We start from the raw sequence: 23,396 nt of genomic DNA on the forward strand, positions 1-23,396 counted from the left end.
AATACATAATAAATAAATAAATAAATAAATAAATAAATAAGTAAATAAATAAATAAATAAATAAATAAATAAATAAATAAATAAATAAATAAATAAATAAATAAATAAATAAATAAATAAATGAATAGGCCTAAATAGGAATTGTGCATAACCATGCATTAACACTCTATGAGAGTTCCCGAGCCCATTTTAAACCTTCTTGTGAACAGAAAAACACTGTACAGAAAAACCAACGCAAACAAACAACCCGATACACGAAGTAAACAAAACAAAATAAAGGTATCCACTCAAAGCAGCTATGGTAGATACACCCTTCATGCGCTTTCCTAGCGATATCTTTGTGTTCATTGGTTTTTATTCAGGCTTTCTTGTCAGAAATAATCGAGAAGCTATATCTATTGTTATGTATTGTTTATGCTGTCACTCTGTAGCTTGAATTGATCAGATGTTCACGGTAGTAAGATGACAGGTTGTTTGAAAAATCAGTATTATTTTGGTAAATTTTAACCCCGCCCATCCCGGTAATTCATGACCATTTTTTCAAATCCTGGTTTCATAGCTTTTCATATCACTGAAATGTGAGGTTACGTGACCGGACGAGCTGACAGTGAGTCGGCAAACATTATGGCAAAGACCAATATATAACCAGTTAACAAATGATCTATCCGATATAACACATTTTTTCCTTTGACAAGCATTGCTTTTTAGACTAAAGACTGATCAAAATTCTTTTTTGCAACTTTTTAGGGCATTTAATCTGAATTTTTGCAAATACGATGTTTACAACATGATCCCGAATTTCTGCAAGGTGCATGCAGTCTCTAACATCCCTAATGGGGTCATTTTCTATTATTGGTCATTAAATTAACACATCTAATTAAATGAGGAAACAGAAGAGATTCATTTGAAATGTGACACTGAAGTTCATGACACTCATTGTGCACATGCTTCATACACGTACAGTATAGGCCTACACCTGTCGTTGCATACGGCGCGCGGGCACTCCCTTACCGCAAATAAATAATAAAATAAAATAAATAATAAATAAATGAATAAATAAATTTAAGACAATAAAAAACACATAATAAATCTATGGGGTGTATGGATTTCAACAGGAATGGCCCAATTCAAAACCACACAAAACAGGTCTGAGGTATGGGACAATATCCAAGCATTTCTTTTGCCCGGACCTTGGGGGCGCACACCAATAAATAAACTCCCATTGAAATACGTGTAAATATACATGAAAGTAAGTTTGTTTTTCTACCCCATGTAAAACCATTTTTCATATTTTGGTAGCACCAATGTCTTAAAAAAAGATTGAGATTTCATTTAAAATCGGTTTTTTTTTGACACATGTTGAGACTAACTTTTAAAGGAGTATTTCGTGATCCTAGCATCCTCTATTTATGTCATTTTTCATTAGATATCCACGAAAAAGACCTATTCCCAAAATTTCAGTTGATTCCGATTTTGCGTTCGCGAGTTATGCATGATTATGTGTATTATACACTGCTCCATAGACAATGCGTTGTAATTTCGTTCTGGTGCACCAGAACGAAATTCAAATTCACGATATCTTTGCTAAACGAATTAATCTGCAAGAAATATTTTGTACATAAACATTATGTAGCCAGAGGTTTCCAGTGATATAAAAATCTCAACTTTTTTGAGAAAAGTGGGGGATGAGGCTGTGGATCACGAAATGCCCTTTTAAGCTACGGGGACCTGAACAGCGCCACCTTTATTTTCAGCTTGCACGAATGCCTCCTTACCATGTCCGCACGCGGATTAGTTTTTGCAGATCAAGAATCAAGATGCACCATTTTGTGATATTCTGAACATTGATCAATTGCATATCTTTTAATTAATATAATAAACAATCATGGCTACTCATCTTGCTCCCAAGGGACACCCACTTGTTTTCACTACCGACCTATGTTTACCGGGACTATCAAGGGTTACACCAAATGCGGAAGGATTTAGTGGTGTGCTGCCTTGGTCATGTTGGTGTAGTATGCCAACCGGATATCCGGCAGCAGATTACGGGTATATACACACTCACCTTAACAGGTGTACACGGGGGCGAATGCTAGATTCTGACCAGTAGGGCAGCATCTATAGGTATTAAACATGTTAAAAGCTGCAGCAAAGAATTTCCAAAGAGGCGACATTGGTAAATAGTCCCACTGACCCGCCCCAAAATTACGTAAATATCCACTTTTTGCGGCAATTTTGCGCAAAATTTGTCGATTCTGCCCCCTGAAATTCACTTGAAAAAAAAACATGAAAAAAACGCACCTATGATAAGGGTGATAAGGTCAAAAAAAAAAGTTTGTCCTGTAGCGCGCGCTTCGTTTTTGACGGCTTATTTTGCGCATTTGGATTTTGTCTCACAAAACCCCGGAAAATCGCAAAAAATAGTATATAACACTAGGCTCTACTGGAGTAGGCCTACACATTTACAGATAACAACAAACGAGCATAGTGAAAAACTACTGGAGATCATAAATATGAATGAAGAAATGTGATTTTTTGGTAGTGCGTTGCAGAGACCCACTGTAAATTCCAATTCCAATTTGCAGCATTTTTTCATTTCAAGATATAGATTTAAAAAAACCGCATTTCGCTTTTTGACTTTTTAGACCTGCCAAGCTGCTACAGGAAACAAACATGTTTGTTTGGCCGCAGGCGGCATAGGAAGCGCAACACGTGACGTACGAGGCTGGCGAAGATACAGCGGGCTGACAGCCCCATTCAAACTATACACGGTTAGCAATTACAAATGGAAAATTAACATACTTGCAATGTGGTACACTGTCGTACCCCGACGGTTTTAGAGTAAGATAATTTTGCTTTGACACCGCATAACAAATTTAGAATTGTTTGTGAAGATTTTATGATTATGTGTTAATCCAATGGCGACCTCAAAATTGGCGATATCGCTTCCATCGCCGCCTGAGGCCGAAGTACATCTAGGAACGCCCTCTACAAATTATAAACATTTCTTACCAAACAGAGGGAGCTGTTTAGGTTTGTAATTTAAGTTTGACGTCGCACAGGAGGGGTGACCAACATGGAATTTAATAACTTTTTTCAGTTTATTTCATTTTATTTGCCAGACATTAAACAAGACTGACTTCATCTTTGATTAACTGTGTAAGAGGACAAGACAACATATTAAGTATGGCAGTTACATTTTCTTGTTCTCGTCCGGGGTACTTTTCATGAATTGATGAGAGGATTGTGAGTTCAACGGTCTTTTCCAAAAGGAACTTGGAGCCGGAGGCCTCATAGAGTACCACAAAAGACTTGGAAGCAAGGGAAGTAATCTCAGTTCTCTGATTAACATATTTATCACTATAAAGTTTTCAGCTAATTTTTTTAAGAATTATAAAATGACAAATCCCAAATTGAGACGGGAGGGGGCTTCTCCAGAAATTCTTCAGTAAAACAAACTTTTTATTAGGCCTAGTTTTTAAAAGAATTTTTTTAAAAAGGATTTGTTGGGATCCAAAACTGAGCACTTTTGCCCAAATGTGGCCTTATAATATAAATGGGTTCATCAAGTCTTTGCCATTTATACACTAACTATAATTAATTCCAGGGTTAAGACCAGTAGCCTACAGTGTGCTATAATGAGTGTGTTGTATAGATAGTAGGCCTAAATCAAGATGATATAGTGTGCTTTCGGGCATACATACTGCAGTTAAGGCTGGTTCAAAGTGAATATTCGAAGGCGAATATTCGGCTTCGAATACGTTTTGGGCGTCAAAATATATGCGGCTTCGAATATAACTATGAACCGGAGAAAGATATATTTCTACAATTCACAGCGTTGCCCGACTGTTAACAAGTATTGCCCGTTGACCAAGGTAAGCAAAATTTAGAGAATTTCTTTAACGAAGTTAATAAAATCATAGTAGGTAAACTCCATTGAACTATTGTCATGATTTAATGTCTGTATAAAAATTAAATGGGTCTAAATAGGAGCAGTGGCGTAACCAGTGGGGGCCGGGGGTGCAAGCTGCCCCGGACACAAAAAAAGCTGGAAGAAGAGTAAAAAATTGGGAAGGGAAAAGGGGAAAGAGAGAAAAGAGGGAAGAAAAAGAGGGAAGAGAAAGGGAAAGAAGAAAAAAGGGAAGGAGAAGAGAAAAAGGGAAAGAAAGAGGAAGAGAAAGGGAAAGAAGAAAAGAAAAAGAGGGAAGAAAAGGGAAAGGGAGAAGAGAAAGGGAAGGGACTCAAGGGAGAAGAGAAAAGGGAAAGAAAGAGAGAAGAAGATCTGTATGCCTACTACTTTCATTGTGAAATTTGTACTCAGAAACACTGATATTTTCTAATAGGCCTATGCCAAAAACCAGGAGCTTCATGGCCCCGGGTTCATGGCGCTCAGCCCTCTTGACCCCGCCTGGGCTTTGCCCCTGGACCCCACCGACTCCACCCGTTTAACGCTTCGCGACAAGCGAGCTTTCTCTCGAACATAAATACTAAAACTTTTGATCAGAAATTGCGAAATTTTTCAATCTTGCCCCCCGGAAGGTCAGGTCTGGTTACGCCCCTGAGAGTCAAAAAGATTTGCTTTTCGGGGCATTTACGACCTGCCTGTAACCGGCGCGGAGGTTGACCCATACCTTCTTGCAGGTTTCAACTGCAAAGCAAATCAAGAAATTAATGAGTCAATAGATAAATAAATAAATAAAAAATAAATAAATAAGTCAATAAATAAGTCAATAAATAAATAAATAAATAAATAAATAAATAAATAAATAAATAAATAAATAAATAAATAAATAAATAAATAAATAAATAAATAAATAAATAAATAAATAAATAAATAAATAAATAAGTAAATAAATGAATAAATAAATAAAAAAAAAAAAAAAAAAAAAAAAAAAAAAAAAAAAAAATAAAATATATAAATATCATAAGATATGATTGAAGCGACGACAAATATGGCAGCCCTCACAAGTGTTATATATGAGACCACCAACGGTGACCCACCAAATATATATCTGTCGAGTTCAACAAAATTCAACTCCCACAAATATATTTCCCGTGAATACTTTTTTCATTGGCTGATATCCACTTGAGATCGGTATCATCAAAGTAGTATTGCTCTCATTTCATGATTCATTGAGCGATCAATTTTGGCATTCGACCGAAATACGCGTCAAAAGATAAAAAGTCTCGTTCCGAACTTGTGTAGGCCTACATTGCTAGGGCCTAAGTATGTTTTAATGCCTGATTGAATTCACAAATTATAGAAATAAACAAGAATTTTTTTTAAAAGAACACGCAATGATAGGGTACCAAGGCTCGTGGTTTTGGTTGTTCTGCATAGTTTATGAAGATATTCATTGCGCTATATATCCAAGCGCTATATATCCATTCCTACATGTTACTTATTTTGCCCTCTTAATTATTAATTATAATTATGAATTTGACTGAACGCATTACATCTTTATTCCGCCCAAAATAACTTCGTTTATAGGTGCCCAAAACGTCAAGAATTCCGCTATATAGTGCGGAAAAGATGACAAAAATGGGTGATCCTCCGTGGCAAACGCATTTTTATACCAATAACCAATGATTTACCACCCCAAGACCCTCACACATCCTCTGCCAGGGGCAGATGCATATGGGGACCTCGAACTGGGGCCAAACTGCATTATTTATGTAAAACCGGGGTGATGGAGGCATAAATCTGAATTTGGAGTTAGACCTTTTTCCTGCATCAGTCGATTTAAATAGAGCTACGTTAATATGGAAACATTCACTTGTACATAGTAGGTTATGTTTGTAAGCCTAAATATCATAATTTTGCATAAAACATTAGTATGCTATTGGAATGGTATTGCCTGCCAGGCATTTTCCTTTTCCTGGATGGCTTAATAGTCCCTTACTTTCATATCATATAAAAATGGGTACCCTTGTACCGCACTAATAAGGGGGCACACCACTAAATCAATGCGGCATTTGTGTAACCCTAATGAGTTCCGGTAAAATACAGAAACTATTTGAGGCATTTTGGGCTGCTCTTTAGACTTATTAATCAGAAAGAGTGGCGAATTATAGCTTAAATAAAAGTGGAAAGCCTATACATAAATTCGTCGCATTTTTACAAAAAAAGTCGCATTTTATAATTATTGAGAAAATAGGTCCGCGAATTAAAAAATGGCAGAATCGGGTTTGCAGTCTTGAGAGCATGTTAAAATCATTGGGGATTTTTGAAATCATCGTTCGTCGAACGATATTCAGGTGACCTCGAGCCTTTCATATAAATCAATAGTATCTTGCTATTAGTTGAGCGATATTTAATCCGATCCAACTCATATTTTATTCGTTGCCGTATATATTTTGACGTCACAAAAAGTATTCGAACTATGAACCGACCCTTACTGTCCGTTTTCCTATACACAATACACAGTGCTCTCACCATTGACGCGTGACCCCTACAAATGATGTATGTTGGAAGAATGGGCACTTGACTAGTTAACATCACTGTGTGAAAAATAACCAGCCAATATTTAATTTATTCTCCAAAACTTCTAGCAAATATATTTCTCTAACATGACCTAAAATTACAGCTAGGTTAGATGTTCAGAAATGGTCGCACTTTTGTAAAATATGAGTGAGGGCAAGGCATAGCTAGCCAACTCCCCGTGTTAATTGAATGGAGATTTGACCGAAAATATTGGTATCGGACCGCTCACTTCTGAAGGATGCCACAAAAAACGGTAAAAGCTACATTTTAATTATTCTCTGGCAAACCTTCATGATGAGTTTCTTATATAGTATGCCGAAATTGGGTACTGTAGGTGATTGACAAAGGGTCGCACTTTTCTGATAAATAAGTGACAGTGAACATGAAATATCAGCGCCCATAAACCCAAGTTAGTAGCTAGTTAGTGGAGGCCGTCACGGGACTGATTATTGATTATTGAAGTGCCTTATTAATAGATACGCACGATTTAGGGCAAGAAAAACAAAGCGGGACACTTTTGGAGACATCATCATCATCATCATCATCATCATCATCATCATCGACATCATCATCATCGACATCATCATCATCATCACTTTCTACATTTTTTCTAAACAACATAGGGCCTACCGTTTTAATGAAATAAAAAATCACGATTTTCATCACAAAACAAATATAATGCATAAGAAATCGTTTGTTTTAGAGCGTGATGATGAAATAAAACATCACGATTTTCATCCCGAAACAAAGTAATACATAAGAAATCAATTTTTCGTGAGTGATGAAATAAAACATCTAAATTGTCATCACGAAACAAAGTAATACATGAGAAATCGTTTGTTTTAAAGCGTGATGAAATAAAACATCACGATTTTCATCACAAAACAAAGTAATAGGCCTACAAAAGAAATACATTTTTCGAGAGTGATTAAATAAAACATCACGATTTTCATCACGGAACAAAGTAATACATAAGACATCGTTTGTTTGATTGCAATCAACCGCGACAGTTCGTCTCACACACATAACAATGCACTGCGATCAAATAGGTTGATGACAACATTTGATTGAATGGACTGCACTGCGCCATGATTACGTGCACCGGTTCAAATCCTTTGTTTGGAGCCAATCAATAATTTCACGTACAGCCTCTATAGAGGCCCTGCATGAAATTATCGATTGGCTCCAAAAAAAGGATTTGAGCCGGTGTCCTTCACCGTAGTTATGGCGGAGTGCAGTCCATTCAATCAAATGTTGTCATCAACCTATTTGATCGTAGTCATGGTTGTGCAGGGTTATGTGTGTGAGTGAACTGTCACGGTAGATTGCAATCACGCTTTTGTTGAATGCATTTGAGTAGTCCGCCATATTTACGGGATGATACGTCACATGCAAGGCCTCTATGCAAATTAGAGTTTACACACGCTGCAGCTGGGGTAATCGACTGAAGCTGGTTGCCGTTAGTGATCGAATGCATGAGCTTATTTGCTTTACTGAATCGATTTACTGGATTAATTTCCTGTTAACTGGGTTTAATGCCACAAAGGTCGAATCGCCTCTGCCATGGACCATGACTGCATCATGAGTTGATGAATGCGCATTGAAGAGTCGATTACATATTGTAGTCAAAAACCTCAATTCCGTGACCATTCTCTGGCTAGTAAGGTTTATTGATTTGACTTCTATGGACTATTTAGAAAAAAATTAGCCCCCATGTCCCTCGCGAAAATACCTGCATTTTTCGGTAGAGGCCAAAATACTGGGCAAAAAATATGTTATAACGTCAAATTAATGTCTGATTCGGATTTCTTGGGGTCGACTTACCCGAAAAAGTGTCTTTGTACACGATTTTAGGTACTCTGGTTCAAGGGTTCATACCACTAAATCCGCCTGTGAAGCGGTTTCCGGTAAAAGTTTATCACGACTATAGTCCCAACTTTGCATAAAAAATGTGCAAAATCGGTACAATATTAACAATTTTAGTGTTGCAAATCGTGTTTTGCTAGAACTTGTGAATGTGATCTCTAGGCTAATTTGAAAAGAAAACGCGAAAATTTGAGTGATGTTTACGATGATGAGCGCATGAACACATGAGGTCAAAACGCGGTTAGCAGTCGGACGTAAACACGGGAAAATCGGGTCTTTTTATATAGCGCTATTTTTCTCAAAAAGTAGACCTAAAATATGGGTCATTTTCAGATATGTTATGCAGAATTTTGTTCTGATTAAGATGATATCAAATATATATTTCAAAGTAAGACGTAACTCGACCTATAGCCTAAAACGTGACCCCTATTTTGCACGTAAAGTCTATGGAAAGCTTTTTTGTGGCATGTACCCTCAAAACTTATTTTTTCAAGATGGCGCCGGCGGCCGCCATCTTGGATTTCTGGGTAAAAATGAGGTCGTAATAAACGTCATTAGTTATCAACATCCAATGTTTTACATTTTGAAGTAAACTAGAGACAGTTTCTAGTCATTTCCCAAGATTTCATCCCTCTGCGACATTCCGTTCGGAAGAAATGATGCTCTAAACATCAGCTCCGAATCACCAAAAGACCCAAATTTCAACGTGTTTATCAACATGCAGAAGTTTGCAGAGGTTGGACATAAAATTGAATGTTTTATGCAAAAAGATAGTCTTTAATTTTAATTTTTTTAATTGTGAAAAGTACTTTATGTGTGTACAAATATTTTGAATACCTTAAACATAGGCCTATTTACAAAATTGAGTCAAATTACCCCCCTCTCGTTCTCTATCTTCAAACTAGGCCTACTTTTATTTTGGCATTTTAAGCAAAAATACAAGTTTTATACGTTATTCTGATTTGGTATAAATCTATAGCAAAATTTTGATGCTTTTCTTAACGTCAGAGACTTGTATTTTTGGATAAATAAAAAAAAATTATTGCTAAAACTAATCACAAACGTTATTTCAAGCATTTGCGAATGAAATAAAATGATTTATTAAGATTTCCGCCCTTATTCTATGTTCTTTTTTTGTAAAAATGCGCGTACATAGCAACACACTTTAAAAGCCGCTTATAGAGAGCGCACCACCAATGATGGCGCCATTGGATAACACAGGAAAATACGCACGTTTGGATGGCGTTTTGTCACTGCAAAAACGTAATATAGATCAAAAGTTAGGTATCAAATTAAAGCTTATCACGTGTAGAATATTATTCTTTTAACAGAATATATTGGTGACCATCTACTTTTTTTGCTATTTGGCCGCAAAGAAAAAAGGTGCAAATTAACCCTAAAAAATCACTCAATTTTTGAAACCGGACGTTGTTCAAATTCGCGCCAAAACTTCACCTCTGAAATAAAATATTGGGATTTTTTCTCAGATTCTTTCATGCAGACACTTGTCGGAAGCAAATGAGCTGAAAACGAGCGAATTTTGACAATATCTATAGAAAATAAAGCCGCAACAAGCTGAAATAAGCGATGGACTATTTTAACCGAATTTCACTGGTACATAAATCGTGGAGTGATTTGGTGGTGCGCCCTCTAATGTCAAAGTAATGTCAGATTTGAAATCCTTGTGGTCGACTTATCCAAAAAAGTGTCTTTGTACACGATTTTAGGTCTTCTGGTTCAAAACTAAATTTTTCAAGATGGTGCCGGCCACTATCTTGGATTTCTGGGTGAAAATGATGCCGTAATGTCAAACTAATGTCAGAATCGGAATCCTTGTGCTCGACATACCCGAAAAAGTGTCTTTCTACATGATTATAGGTGCTCTGGTTCAAAACATAATTTTTCAAATTGGTGGCGGCGGCCATTTTGGATTTTGGCCTCTAGCGAAAAATGCCGGGATTTTCGCGAGGGACATGGGGGCTAATTTTTTCTAAATACTCCATGGAAGTCAAATCAATCGTCAAACCTTACTACACTGAAAAAAATAAAGGTGTCATTTTACACCACTAGAGGTGTCGCATAGGCCTATGGGTCCCCACATGAGCATGCTATGGTGTCATTTTGACAACTATGTGGTGTAATCTTGACAATTATGTGGTGTAATCTTGACACCTTAATGGTGTCATGATTGACACCTTTAGGGGGTCAATTTAAATTGACACCATTTGGGGTCTCGTCTCAGGACCCATTTTGAAAGGTGTCAAAATGACGCCTTCCAAGGGTTGGGAGACAAGCTAAAGGTGTCGTTTTAAATTGACACCATTGGGGTCTCGTCTCAGGACCCATTTTGAAAGATGTCAAAATGACGCCTTCCAAGGGTTGAGAGACCAAGTAAAAGTGTCACGTTGGTTGATGTGTGAAATCACACATTGCCAGATCTAGCTGTAGTGTTGTAGATACCACACTCAACTGTATGATGCTGAAAAAAAAATCAGACAAGAACAGAGTGATTAGACAATAACATACTGCATGCTGCTGTTGCTACATGGACCGTCGTGACTCGAGAGTAGTATGCCTACATTAACATTACATGTAGAATAAGCTTACTGGGCATGATAGGCCTACGTGAAATTGATGGGGACTATAAGTATACTATAACGCCGTAGTTTACACGTTTTCATGAATTTATACGAATACTGTATAATATATCCATGTTTGTCATTGTACTTTTTTTTATTATTACCAAAACATGAAATTAATGATAAAACTCACATTTTAGACGGAACTCTCGATTTCACACAACCACTTCGCTGCGCAGACGATTAGTGCTATAAAATCAAAATACGCATGCGCACATCACGGCAAGCTCAAATTAACACTCCAAAGGTGTCAAGCTTGTTGACACTGCAGAAGAGTATGTAGTAGAAGCACACTCCCTTGGGGTGTAGTCAGGGTTGTAGCTAGACCAAGTTGAGTGCCGGCTAATTTTACTATGAAATTAGAGTGCTGGCTCGGGGCACAATCTTTTTAGCGAACATGAGGGATCGGGGAATAGGAAAGGGGGTATACCCCCCAAAAAATTTGGTTTTAACTCTTTTCATGATGAATAAATCATTTGTGGGGAAAAAAATTAAAAATTAGTATTTTTTTTATTTTTTTTTAAATTTTTTTTTTAGTGCCGGTCGGCGCCGGTCCGTGCCGGTCGGCCCCGACCGGCGTGGCTACAACCCTGGGTGTAGTGACATACTCCCTTGGAGTTTAAGTGACATGTTCTACTACTGGAGTAAATCAGAGTGTCAAATGACACCCTTGAATACACTGCTGGCGTGTCAATTAACAACACACTGGTGTCAATGCATTTTGGTACTATTATCAAAACACTTTAAAGGTGTCAAATAATACCTCCAATCTTATGTGGTACTCAATTTCAGCATTTCATGGTGTCATTTTCAGTAGCTAAGTGTGTCAAGAAAAAATATACACGTGAAAAGTGTCATTTTACACCCCTATATTTTTTCAGTGTAGCCAGAGAATGGTCACGGAATTGAGGTTTTTGACTATACTAACATAAAGTAAAACGAGCAAGGTACACCAACTTGATGTGGGGAAACAAGTAAAATACAGCCGTGGTGCCTACTCTGGATGTTTGGTTTAGCGTGTCTGTTTATATGCCCGTGTAACGGGGCATAGATATTGTATTTGTTGTGTTTAGTCTTCGGCTTCTCCTTCTCCGTCTTCTCCTTCTTCTTCTCACGCTTCCTTTGCACTCCTCTAGCTCAAGAACTAAGGTATCCTCGGGGCCCATACTTGGTATAATGATGACCCATGACCCCTAGAAATTTCCTAGCGTAGCCCCGACCCCAGAGGTCAAAGGTCATGGGCTCTAGGGGGCAATATGTGTAAAATTTGAAGCATCTCTAGTCCAAGAACTATAGCGCCCTCAGGGTTCATACTTAGTATAATGATGGCCCATGACCCCTAGAAGTAACTTATGGTAGCCACGACCCCAGAGGTCAAAGGTCACAGGCTACAGGGGGCAATATGTGTAAATTTTTAAAACCACTTTAGCTCAAGAACTATAGCGCCCTCAGGGTTCTTGCTTGGTACAATGATGACCTATGACCTTTAGATATTTCCTGCAGTAACATCGACCCTAGAGGTCAAAGGTCATGTGCTTAAAAGGGAATGTGTAGGCATTTTGATTTTTGATTTTGGACCACCTCAAAAGGTTGTTATGAAGGGACAAGGGGTGTGGTTGGTTAAGGGGTGGGATATTAGAGAGAGTGTGGTCCAGTCTGGTGGTGTTTTAGAGAGAGTGAGGGTCTGATGGGGTATAAGAGAGAGTGAAGGCTTGGTAGGGTATTAGAGGGAGTGTGTGCCAGTCTGGTGGTGTTTTAGAGCGAGTGAGTGTCTGGTGGAGTATAAAAGAGAGTGAGGGTCTGTTGGGGTATTAGAGAGAGTGTGGTCCAGTCTGGTGGTGTTTTAGAGAGAGTGTGTGTATAGTGGTGTATAAGAGAGTGAAGGCTTGGTGGGGTATTAGAGAGACTATGGGTCAGTCTGGTGATGTTTTAGAGCGAGTGAGTGTCTGATGGAGTATAAGAGAGAGTGAAGGCTTGGTGGGGTATTAGAGGAAGTGATGGTCATGGGGTATGAGAGAGAGTATGGTCCAGTCTGGTGGTGTTTTAGAGAGAGTGATGGTCTGATGGGGGTATAAAAGAGAGTGAAGGCTTGGTAGGGTATTAGAGAGATTGTGGGTCAGTCCAGTGTTATAAGCATTACATGTATATCAAATGAAAGCTTAAAACAAGTGCTTTCACATGGTGCTCACCAAGTTTTCGTTTGTGAATAGGGGAAGGGGTTAAGTGTGGTCACGGGCATAGATATTCGTGTTTGGTCAAACACATTACTGTGGCATCTAGTCATCACTTGTTCTAGTGCAGTTTTGTATTACCATTGATCCTTGTTGTTTTTGCAGGTTTAGCACTTTTGTGAGCCTTGGAACTGGTAATTTTTGGCTATCGAACTTTGCTTACTTCCTATTCCTACATTTGCTGGTTTTGCCCCCGAAGTGGGGGGCACTCGAATTTTTTTTGGTAGGGTGTGCCACCGCCAGTTTCGAACTTGAGGTCTAAGGAACTGATCGGCCAGCCAAAAAGGAGGGTCTAGGGAACTGATTGGCTGGTCAAAAAGGGGGGTCTTGGGAACTGATTGACTGGCCAAAAGGGGGGTCTTGGGAACTGATCGGCCGCCAAAATCTGAAAAATCGATTGAAGGAATCGATTTCACTTTGAATTGTGCATTAAATTATTAATCAGGAAAATCATTAATGCAAAATAGGTCTGGTTTGGCCCATTACGATGGAAACCTCAACAAAGCAAAACAGCATTCAAATCAAAATTACTAGACCCTGTAGCAAGGGCGGATCCAGGACAGCTTCCCCCCGGGGTGCTTTAAAAAATATCGTAAACAAGTAAAAAAATATGCGCGAAGTGGGCATCGCGTCGCGCTTGCGCGACGTAGGGGGGTGTCTGAGGGGGGATGTGCCCCCCCTCAGAAGTAAGAAACTTTTGAAAAATGAAGACCTAATTGAAGCGATTTGGTGGACCATTTTGTCACTATATAGTGTGTCAAATGTTAGTTTGAACATGTTGAAAAGCTGAAAATTTGTGAAATGACGGGGAATGAAGCCTTTGTGGACAAAGTTTCCCCTATTGTTATAGGCCTATATTGTTTTAAACATAAGTTGGTAAAATTAATGTTGAAAGCAGAAGCGAAAATGGGCACTTGTTTATACACTACGCAGGGGGTGTCTGAGGGGGATGTGCCCCCCTCAGAAGTTAAGAACTTTTGGAAAATGAAGACCTAATTGAAGCGATTTGGTGGACCATTTTGTCAATATATAGTGTGTAAAATTTTAGTTTGAACATGTTGAAAAGTCGAAAATTTGTGAAATGACGGGGCATGAAGCCTTTCGTGGACAAGTTTCCCCTATTTATCTATATCTATGCCCGTGCAACGGGGCATAGATATTGTATTTGTTATGTTATCTATGCCCGTGCAACGGGGCATAGATATTGTATTTGTTGTGTTTAGTTTTCTCCTCCGTCTTCTTCTCCTTCTCCGTAAGACCACTTCTTTGCACTCCCCTAGCTCAAGAACTAAAGTAGCTCCGGGGCCCATACTGGGTATAATGATGGCCCATAACCCCTAGAAATTTCCTGGGGCAGCCTCGACCCCAGAGGTCAAAGGTCATGGGCTACAGGGGGCAATATGTGTAAAATTTGAAGCATCTCTAGCTCAAGAACAATAGCGCCCTCAGGGTTCATACTTAGTATAATGATGGCCCATGAACCCTAGAAGTAACTTATGGTGGCCACGACCCCAGAGGTCAAAGGTCACAGGCTACAGGACGCAATATGTGTAAATTTTTAAAACTGCTTTAGCTCAAGAACTATAGCGTCCTCAGGGTTCATGCTTGGTACAATGATGGCCCATGACCCTTAGATATTTCCTGCATTAACATCGACCCCAGAGGTCAAAGGTCATGGGCTACAGGGAGCAATATGTGTAAATTTTCAAACAGCTCTAGCTTAAGAACTACAGCGCCCTCAGGGTTCATACTTGGTACAATGATGGCCCATGACCCTAGATGTATTCTGTGGTAGCCGCAACCTCAGAGGTCAAATTTCAAAGGCTTTAAAAAGCAAACTAGGTACAACCATAGATAGTGAAGCCTCACTATCTATGGTACAACCTATTAACACAGTGTAACGCAAAAGGTAGCGTTTTGTTAGCTACCTGTGTTTGCAATGATAACGGCCCGAATCGTACGTCAAGGAAATTGATCACTTGACAAAAATTCCCTTAAAAGGGAATGTGTAGGCATTTTGATATTGGTGCCGGGATTGGTGCCTTGGACCACCTCAAAAGGCTGCCATTGTGGGACATGGCGTGTGGTTGGTTACTGGGTGTTAGGAGGGTTAAGGGTTGTCACGGTTTGTAAGGGGGTGACCAAGGGGGTGGTCACCATTTTTTTTAGATTTGGCGCCCAATTGGGCGCTTTTTTATTTTAAGTGCTATGAGGATGATACTTATATCAATTAAAGCTTATAAAAAGGGCTTCCACATAATGGTCACCAACTTTTGGATTTGGCGCCCAATTGGGCGCTTTTTTATTTTAGGTGCTATGAGGATGATACTTATATCAATTAAAGTTTATAACAAGGGCTTTCACATGATGGTCACTTACTTTTGCATTTGGCGCCCAATTGGGCAGTTTTTTTATTTTAGGTGCTATGATAATGATACTTATATCATTTAAAGCTTATACCAAGGGGTATAAGTTTTCGTTTTGTGAATAGGGGAAGGGGGGTTAGGTGTGGTCACGGGCATAGATATTCGTGTTTGGTAAAACACATTACTGTGGCATCTAGTTTAGTCTTCTCCTTCGTCTTCGCCTTCTTCTTCTCCGTAAGACCACTTCTTTGCACTACTCTAGCTCAAGAACTAAAGTAGCCTCGGGGATCTATGCCCGTGCAACGGGGCATAGATATTGTATTTGTTATGTTTAGTCTTCTCCTTCGTCTTCGCCTTCTTCTTCTCCGTAAGACCACTTCTTTGCACTACTCTAGCTCAAGAACTAAAGTAGCCGGGGCCCATACTTGGTATAATGATGGCCCATGACCCCTAAAAATTTCCTATGGTACCCCCGACCCCAGAGGTCGAAGGTCATGGGCTACAGGGAGCAATATGTGTAAAATTTCAAACAGCTCTAGCCCAAGAACTATAGCGCCCTCAGGGTTCATACTTAATATAATGATGACCCATGACCCTAAATGTAACCTATGGTAGCCACGACCCCAGAGGTCGAAGGTCATGGGCTACAGGGAGCAATATGTGTAAAATTTCAAACAGCTCTAGCCCAAGAACTATAGCGCCCTCAGGGTTCATACTTAATATAATGATGACCCATGACCCCTAAATGTAACCTATGGTAGCCACGACCCCAGAGGTCAAAGGTCATAGGCTACAGGGAGCAATATGTGTAAACTTATAAAACAGTTTTAGCTCAAGAACTATAGCGCCCCCAGGGTTCATACTTGGTACAACGATGGCCCATGACCCTTAGATATTTTCTGCAGTAACATCGACCCCAGAGGTCAAAGGTCATAGGCTACAGGGGGCAATATGTGTAAAATTTCAAACAGCTCAGGAACTACAAGTGCTTTCACATGGTGCTCACCAAGTTTTCGTTTGTGAATAGGGGAAGGGGGTTAGGTGTGGTCACGGGCATAGATATTCGTGTTTGGTAAAACACATTACTGTGGCATCTAGTGTTTAGTCTTCTCCTCCGTCTTCGCCTTCTTCTCCTTCTCCGTAAGACCAGTCCTTTGCACTCCTCTAGCTCAAGAACTAAAGTAGCCTCGGGGCCCATACTTGGTGTAATGATGGCCCATGACCCCTAGAAATTTCCTAGGGTAGCCTCGACCCAAGAGGTCAAAGGTCATGGGCTACAGGGGGCAATATGTGTAAAATTTGAAGCATCTCTAGCTCAAGAACTATAGCGCCCTCAGGCTTCATACTTAATATAATGATGGCCCATGACCCCTAGAAGTAACCTAAGGTAGCCACGACCCCAGAGGTCAAAGGTCACATGCTACAGGGGGCAATATGTGTAAATTTTTAAAACCACCTTAGCTCAAGAACTATAGCGCCCTCAGGGTTCTTGCTTGGTACAATGATGACCCACGACCCTTAGATATGTCCTGCAGTAACATCGACCCCAGAGGTCAAAGGTCATGGGCTACAGTGAGCAATATGTGTAAAATTTCAAACAGCTCTAGCTCAAAAACTACAGCGCCCTCAGGGTTCATAATTGGTACAATGATGACCCATGACCCTTGATGTATTCTATATTAGCAGCATCCCCAGAGGTCAAAGTCTGAAGGCTTTAAAAAGCAAAGTAGGTACGACCTATTAACACAGTGTAGCGCAATAGGTAGTATTTTGTTAGCTCCCTGTGTTTGCAATGATAAAGGTCTGAATCGTACGTCAAGGAAACTAATCACTTGACAAAAACTCCCTTAAAAGGGAATGTGTAGGCATTTTGATTTTTGATTTTGGACCACCTCAAAAGGTTGTCATGATGGGACAAGGGATGTGTTTGGTTAAAGGGTGGGATATTAGAGAGAGTGTGGTCCAGTCTGGTGGTGTTTTAGAGAGAGTGAGGGCCTGATGGGGTATAAGAGAGAGTGAAGGCTTGGTAGGGTATTAGAGAGAGTGCGTGCCAGTCTGGTGGTGTTTTAGAGCGAGTGCGTGTCTGGTGGAGTATAAGAGAGAGTGAGGGTCTGGTGGGGTATTAGAGAGAGCGCGGTCCAGTCTGGTGGTGTTTTAGAGAGTGTGTGTGTATAGTGGAATATAAGAGAGAGTGAAGGCTTGGTGGGGTATTAGAGAGAGTATGGGTCAGTCTGGTGATGTTTTAGAGCGAGTTAGTGTCTGATGGAGTATAAGAGAGAGTGAAGGCTTGGTGGGGTATTAGAGAGAGTATGGGTCAGTCTGGTGATGTTTTAGAAAGAGTGATGGTCTGATGGGGGTATACAAGAGAGTGAAGGCTTGGTAGGGTATTAGAGAGCGTGTGGGCCAGTCCAGTGTTACGAGCATTACATGTATATCAAATGAAAGCTTAAAACGAGTGCTTTCACATGGTGCTCACCAAGTTTTCGTTTGTGAATAGGGGAAGGGGGTTAGGTGTGGTCACGGGCATAGATATTCGTGTTTGGTAAAACACATTACTGTGGCATCTAGTGTCATGATTGTTATAGGCCTATATATTGTTTTAAACATTAATTGGTAAAATTAATGTTGAAAGCAGAAGCGAAAATGGCCACTTGTTTATGCACTACGCAGGGGGGTGTCTGAGGGGGATGTTCCCCCCTCTGAAGTTGGAAATTTTGCAAAATGAAGACCTACTTAAAGCGATTTGGTGGACCATTTTGGCACTATTAGTGTGTACAATTATTTGAGTTTGAAAAAGCCGAAAATTTGTGATATGACGGGCCATGAAACCTTTTGTTTTCCCTATTGTCATGATTGTTGTAGGCCTATAAATTGTTTTAAACATAAATTAGCAGAAGCGAAAATGGCTCCTCGTTTATCCACTATGTAAGGGGGTGTCTGTGGGTGATATTCCCCCTCAGAAGTTGGACAATTTTGCAAAATGAATACCTAATTGAAGCGATTTGGTGGACCATTTTGGCATTATTAGTGTGTAAAATATTTTAGTTTGAAAAAGCCGAAAATTTGTGAATGACAGCCCGTCCAAGAAGCCTTTCGTGGACAAGTTTTCCCTATTATTGTCGTCTAGTGACTTTGGTGACAAAATGTGATAGGCCCTGCATATCGGCCGGCCCGCAGTAATTTTCAAATGCTTTTGGTACGAGGTCCCGCCTTCAAGCAATGGCTAAAATAAGTGCAGGCCCATATTGTAAGGCCTACTTCCGATACACCCGACTCTGTAGGCCCCACGACAGGGTATTAATTCCGATTTCGGAGTCCGATATTGGAGTTATCGGAATTGCAATATTTATTTGTACTTATTCCAAGTTATCGATATTATGTGGAACAATCCGCAGTTAGTTGAAATTAGTCGGAACAATTTGGAGTTATCAAAATTAATCGGAACAATCCGGAGTTATCGAAATTAGTCGGAACAATCCTGAGTTACCGGAATTAGTCGGAATAATCCGGAGTTACCAGAATTAGTCGGAACAATCCGGAGTTATCAGAATATGTCGGAACAATCCCTAGTTATCGGAATTAGTCGGAATAATCCGGAATTAGTCGGAATAATCTGGAGTTATCGGAACAATCCGGACTTAATGGAGTTAGTCGGAACAATGCGGAGTTATAGGAATTAGTTGGAACAATCCGGAGTTATCAGAATTAGTCGGGACAAGATAGAGTTATCGGAATAGTTTGGATTGAATTGTAGAAATTAGCCAAAACAATATGTAGGCCTAGTCGGAATTAGCCAAAACAAATCCAGATTTTTGGATTTAGAACAATAAAAATTAGAAGGAGACCTTTCTCTATCCCATTTTTTATATGGCATGAAAATGTCCAACATAAAATCTTTTCTTAAAAAGGCAATTCGATCTCATTATTATGTTATAAATATCTATAGGCCTATTACAAGCTACTTGCTATATGTTAGTGACCAGGATTCCAGGGTCTGTGCTATGGCATATATCATGTATATGGCTGACCTAATGATGAAACTCCCAATGGGGGTAGACGCGTGCCTCTCACAGAACAGTATAGTAGAGACTTCAGCTTCATGATCTAGATTGTACATTTTAAACCACACAGAGCACCGACCCTTCTTTGGGGTTTAGTTTGTGCTGGTTGAGGCTAAGCTTTGGCATAACAGGATCTTCACTTTAGACTTCAGTGTAGATAGGCCTCAAATAATAAAAGCCTAGGGTTCATGTGGTCTCATACTCAGATTTGCAACTGACTAGGCCCCACTGTATCACAAACGCTGCAGTGTAACAGCTTCTTACCATGCAGCTCCATGCTTATTGCTTCTCCATTATCCATTTAAAATTATTCTTCTTTCCCCTTTATAACTCATTGTTTACACAATATTCAATGATTAGATAGCTTATGGACTTTTAAAAACACTATTAAAGACTGTTAAAACATTGTTAAAGACTGTTAATATAATAACTAGTGCACCTTTAATGGCAGTGTACACACACATTCCATTATCATGTTACCATGTTAACCTCTGGCCCCTAGCTCGCCCTATTTGATCTTTTGTAGTTAAAAGTGGGAAGTTTGAACTTGCTGTGTACTTGCTAGTATTTAATAGCATGTTAGCCATTCTACACACATTATTTACACATGCACTGTAAAATTATTTTACAGTGCATACTAAAATTTATAATAAATTATCTGATGAAGTAAATACAAAATCCTGGTACAAAATCTATATAAAAGAACATGGTATGGTGGTTATAATTATTTGACTTTGAAATACCCTGCTTCTGGTTTTGCTTCTAAAATATAGGCCTATGTTTAGAGCCCAAAAAACAAGTTTATACTGTTTGACACGCAAAAAGTATAGTATAGTGATGAAATTCCTAAGTGTTGTTGTTGTTCCTCATTTTCCTGTCATTGTTTTTGGACATGCTATATAGTATACAGCTATGACAATGGTGACATTTACGCATATATAGAAGTTAATTTGTTCGCAGATGGATTGTACCATGGAAGAAAGACATTAAAAAAAGAAACTGCCAAAAGTGGCCCAATTAACTTGTTTTCTGGATTTAAAGTTGATTGAGAATAGTGTTTGAGTCTGAACTAGTAACGAAATCAAGGAAAATGTTTCTGTTATCCAATATGTTACTGATTCCACTGTATATAACATTGTTGTCTTGATCTCTTTTATTTTTTTGGTTAAACAGCGAAATTGTAGGCCTTTTATGCATGGGGATTGCAGGGAGGTATAAGGATAATTTACTGGGTTGGCAATTTAATCTCTCAAATTAGGGAAAATAATTTACTGGGTGGGCAGCAATAATTAATGGCATCCAGGTGTTTGGATTTTTGGAAATGTAGACCTGGTTTTGTGTGAAAGTTGGCTTTGATGTAAAAAAGTGGCCTTTCCCCCCCCCCCCCCCACCCACCCACCCACCCTAAAATGCATCTCATAGGCATATATAGAGAGAGATATTCAACATATAAGAAAATGTTACAAAAATTATATATCGTATTCACTTTGGACATTTAAAAATCTTACACTAATTATCACTCACCATTACTCCTATAGAGCTCTATAGAGAAAAAACAGTAAAGTTATATAGATGGGAAGGGTAATGTTTTTATCCGGTATTTTACAGTGAAATAATGTTTTGCCTTTTACTCTGTAACTTCTTTGTCACAGACAAACATCACTCACATGATAAATATAATTTTGCCTGTTTTGGATGAATGGCATTTTCTAAAATGTAAACTATTTCTAAAATGTATACATAAATTATTGCAAAACCAAGTATTTGTCCAGGTATTTACTACTAATTTCAATGTTTACAAGTATTTCACAGTATCAGAGATGCTGCCTTTCCTTCTCATGTCTGAATTCCTTCTTTTATTAAGTCAAAATGTCTGTACTTTTAATTATCTTTAGCCCATTTTTGAGACTTTTTATCCAAATTTACACATTATTACAAGCTATTCCGATATAGCATGTGTAAATAATTTTTTGTTATGTTGAATCTTTGTTTTCCATATACCATGCATACATTTCCTAAAAGCTATTTTGTTACTTTTGACGAGATGGTGCCGGTGGTAATACTAATTCAAAAACTATCTATGATATAAGTGACCCTTCCTGCATTCTTATAAATACTGTAATTAAAACATTAAAAAAATATGAAGCTACCGGTATTGAGGATGAAAGGCTTTTAATACTTATTCAATTGAATATGCCGGTCAGCAGACAACAGTGTGATCGACAAGAAATATTATTGCCCAATATGCACTGTATACAATATGGAATGTCATAACTTCATGCATCTTGATCTACCTACATGTACTACATGTAGCAGATATAATAGCGTTTTGAATTACCCGGCCCTGTGGTGAACCTGGCTAGGGGTCAAAGGCTAATAGCATTTTCAGATCTAGTGTAACCATAACCATGGTAACATGTGCAAATACTGGGGTATATTATAAATGAAATGTAAATTTCCTTTTTCATGTGATGAAAGAAATAACTTTTGAAAATATAACATGTATGCCAAAAAATAATCCCTACAAAAATATTGGGCAAAAGAACATCTGTAAGTATATTGCACTGTGTTTTTCTAATATTGGGAGTTTTACTATTGATGATAAATCAAATTGCACAGACAATCTGAAGAAAATAATATTAGACTAGATTTGAATTAGTACTGTGTTGTATTCATGAATTTCATATAGGCCTAGGTCTTACTTAGTTTATGTGTAGGTCATGAGTAAATAATATATGTTGTTGCTCTTCTGGGCCAAGTTTTCAACTTGTTGTTGACCACCAATTTCAACTGCCTCTCATCAAATGATCCCCGGGAATTGATCCCTTCAATCAATTCATTTCGCGTCCACTCCTCAATTTCTGGGATCAGTCTATATTTTTTCCCTCAATTTTCATATTTAATTTTAAGGTTAGGCCTAATGTTGATAAACAAGTTAAATTTTCACCATGAATCACTTGCAAGTATTTTTGTAGAACTTTAAAAGAGTCTAACCCTTGGCCTTCATAATCTTAAAGATAAAAAGGGCCTCATCATTTTCCTGTTAGATACTGAAAACTGCTAGCACTGTCAATATCACATGGAAACTGCAGTATTTTTTTTTTCTTTTTGCAAAAAAATAAATGTTGGGACATGAAACAAATTGTCAAATTATGTGGCCTCACCAAACACACCTCCCCGCCCCCCTCCCCCCAATTTCTGATAATCTAAAAAAGTATTTTTCTTCAAATAGTTCCTCCTAAAACTTTCCATGGCTTTTTGAAAAAAAAATCCAAACTTCATCAACTTTTATATTTTGACCTCATTGTCCCCACTCCGACGGAAAGACCCTCCTTTTGATAAAATGTTTCCCGTGACTCTCACACCCCCTCCTAAACCTGTCAAATCCTTCAATTTGTTCACCATGTATCCTAATGTGTTATTTTAAAAGGCTTATTTCCTCTATGATTACATTCTTGTTAAACTTCTCCTCCTACCCCTCATACAGCCCTCCAACCACCGCCCTATGCACCCATGTCAAAGTATTCTTGGGCGGAGTCATCTTCCACAGCATCATTTTTACAGTAGTGGGGTACTGGGGGTGATTTATGTTTGTCTGTGCAAGTGCCTGTTCATATATTGGTGAGGATGATCAAATCCACAGCCTATTCCCCACATCAAAATGTAGATTTTGTTTGCATCAGTAGAAAAATTATTATCATTGACCCTATGAATGCTATGTGAAAGTGAAGACCTGAGCGCAAGTAGAC

Source organism: Amphiura filiformis, chromosome 2 (assembly GCF_039555335.1).
Source record: "Amphiura filiformis chromosome 2, Afil_fr2py, whole genome shotgun sequence".
Classification (NCBI taxonomy): domain Eukaryota; kingdom Metazoa; phylum Echinodermata; class Ophiuroidea; order Amphilepidida; family Amphiuridae; genus Amphiura; species Amphiura filiformis.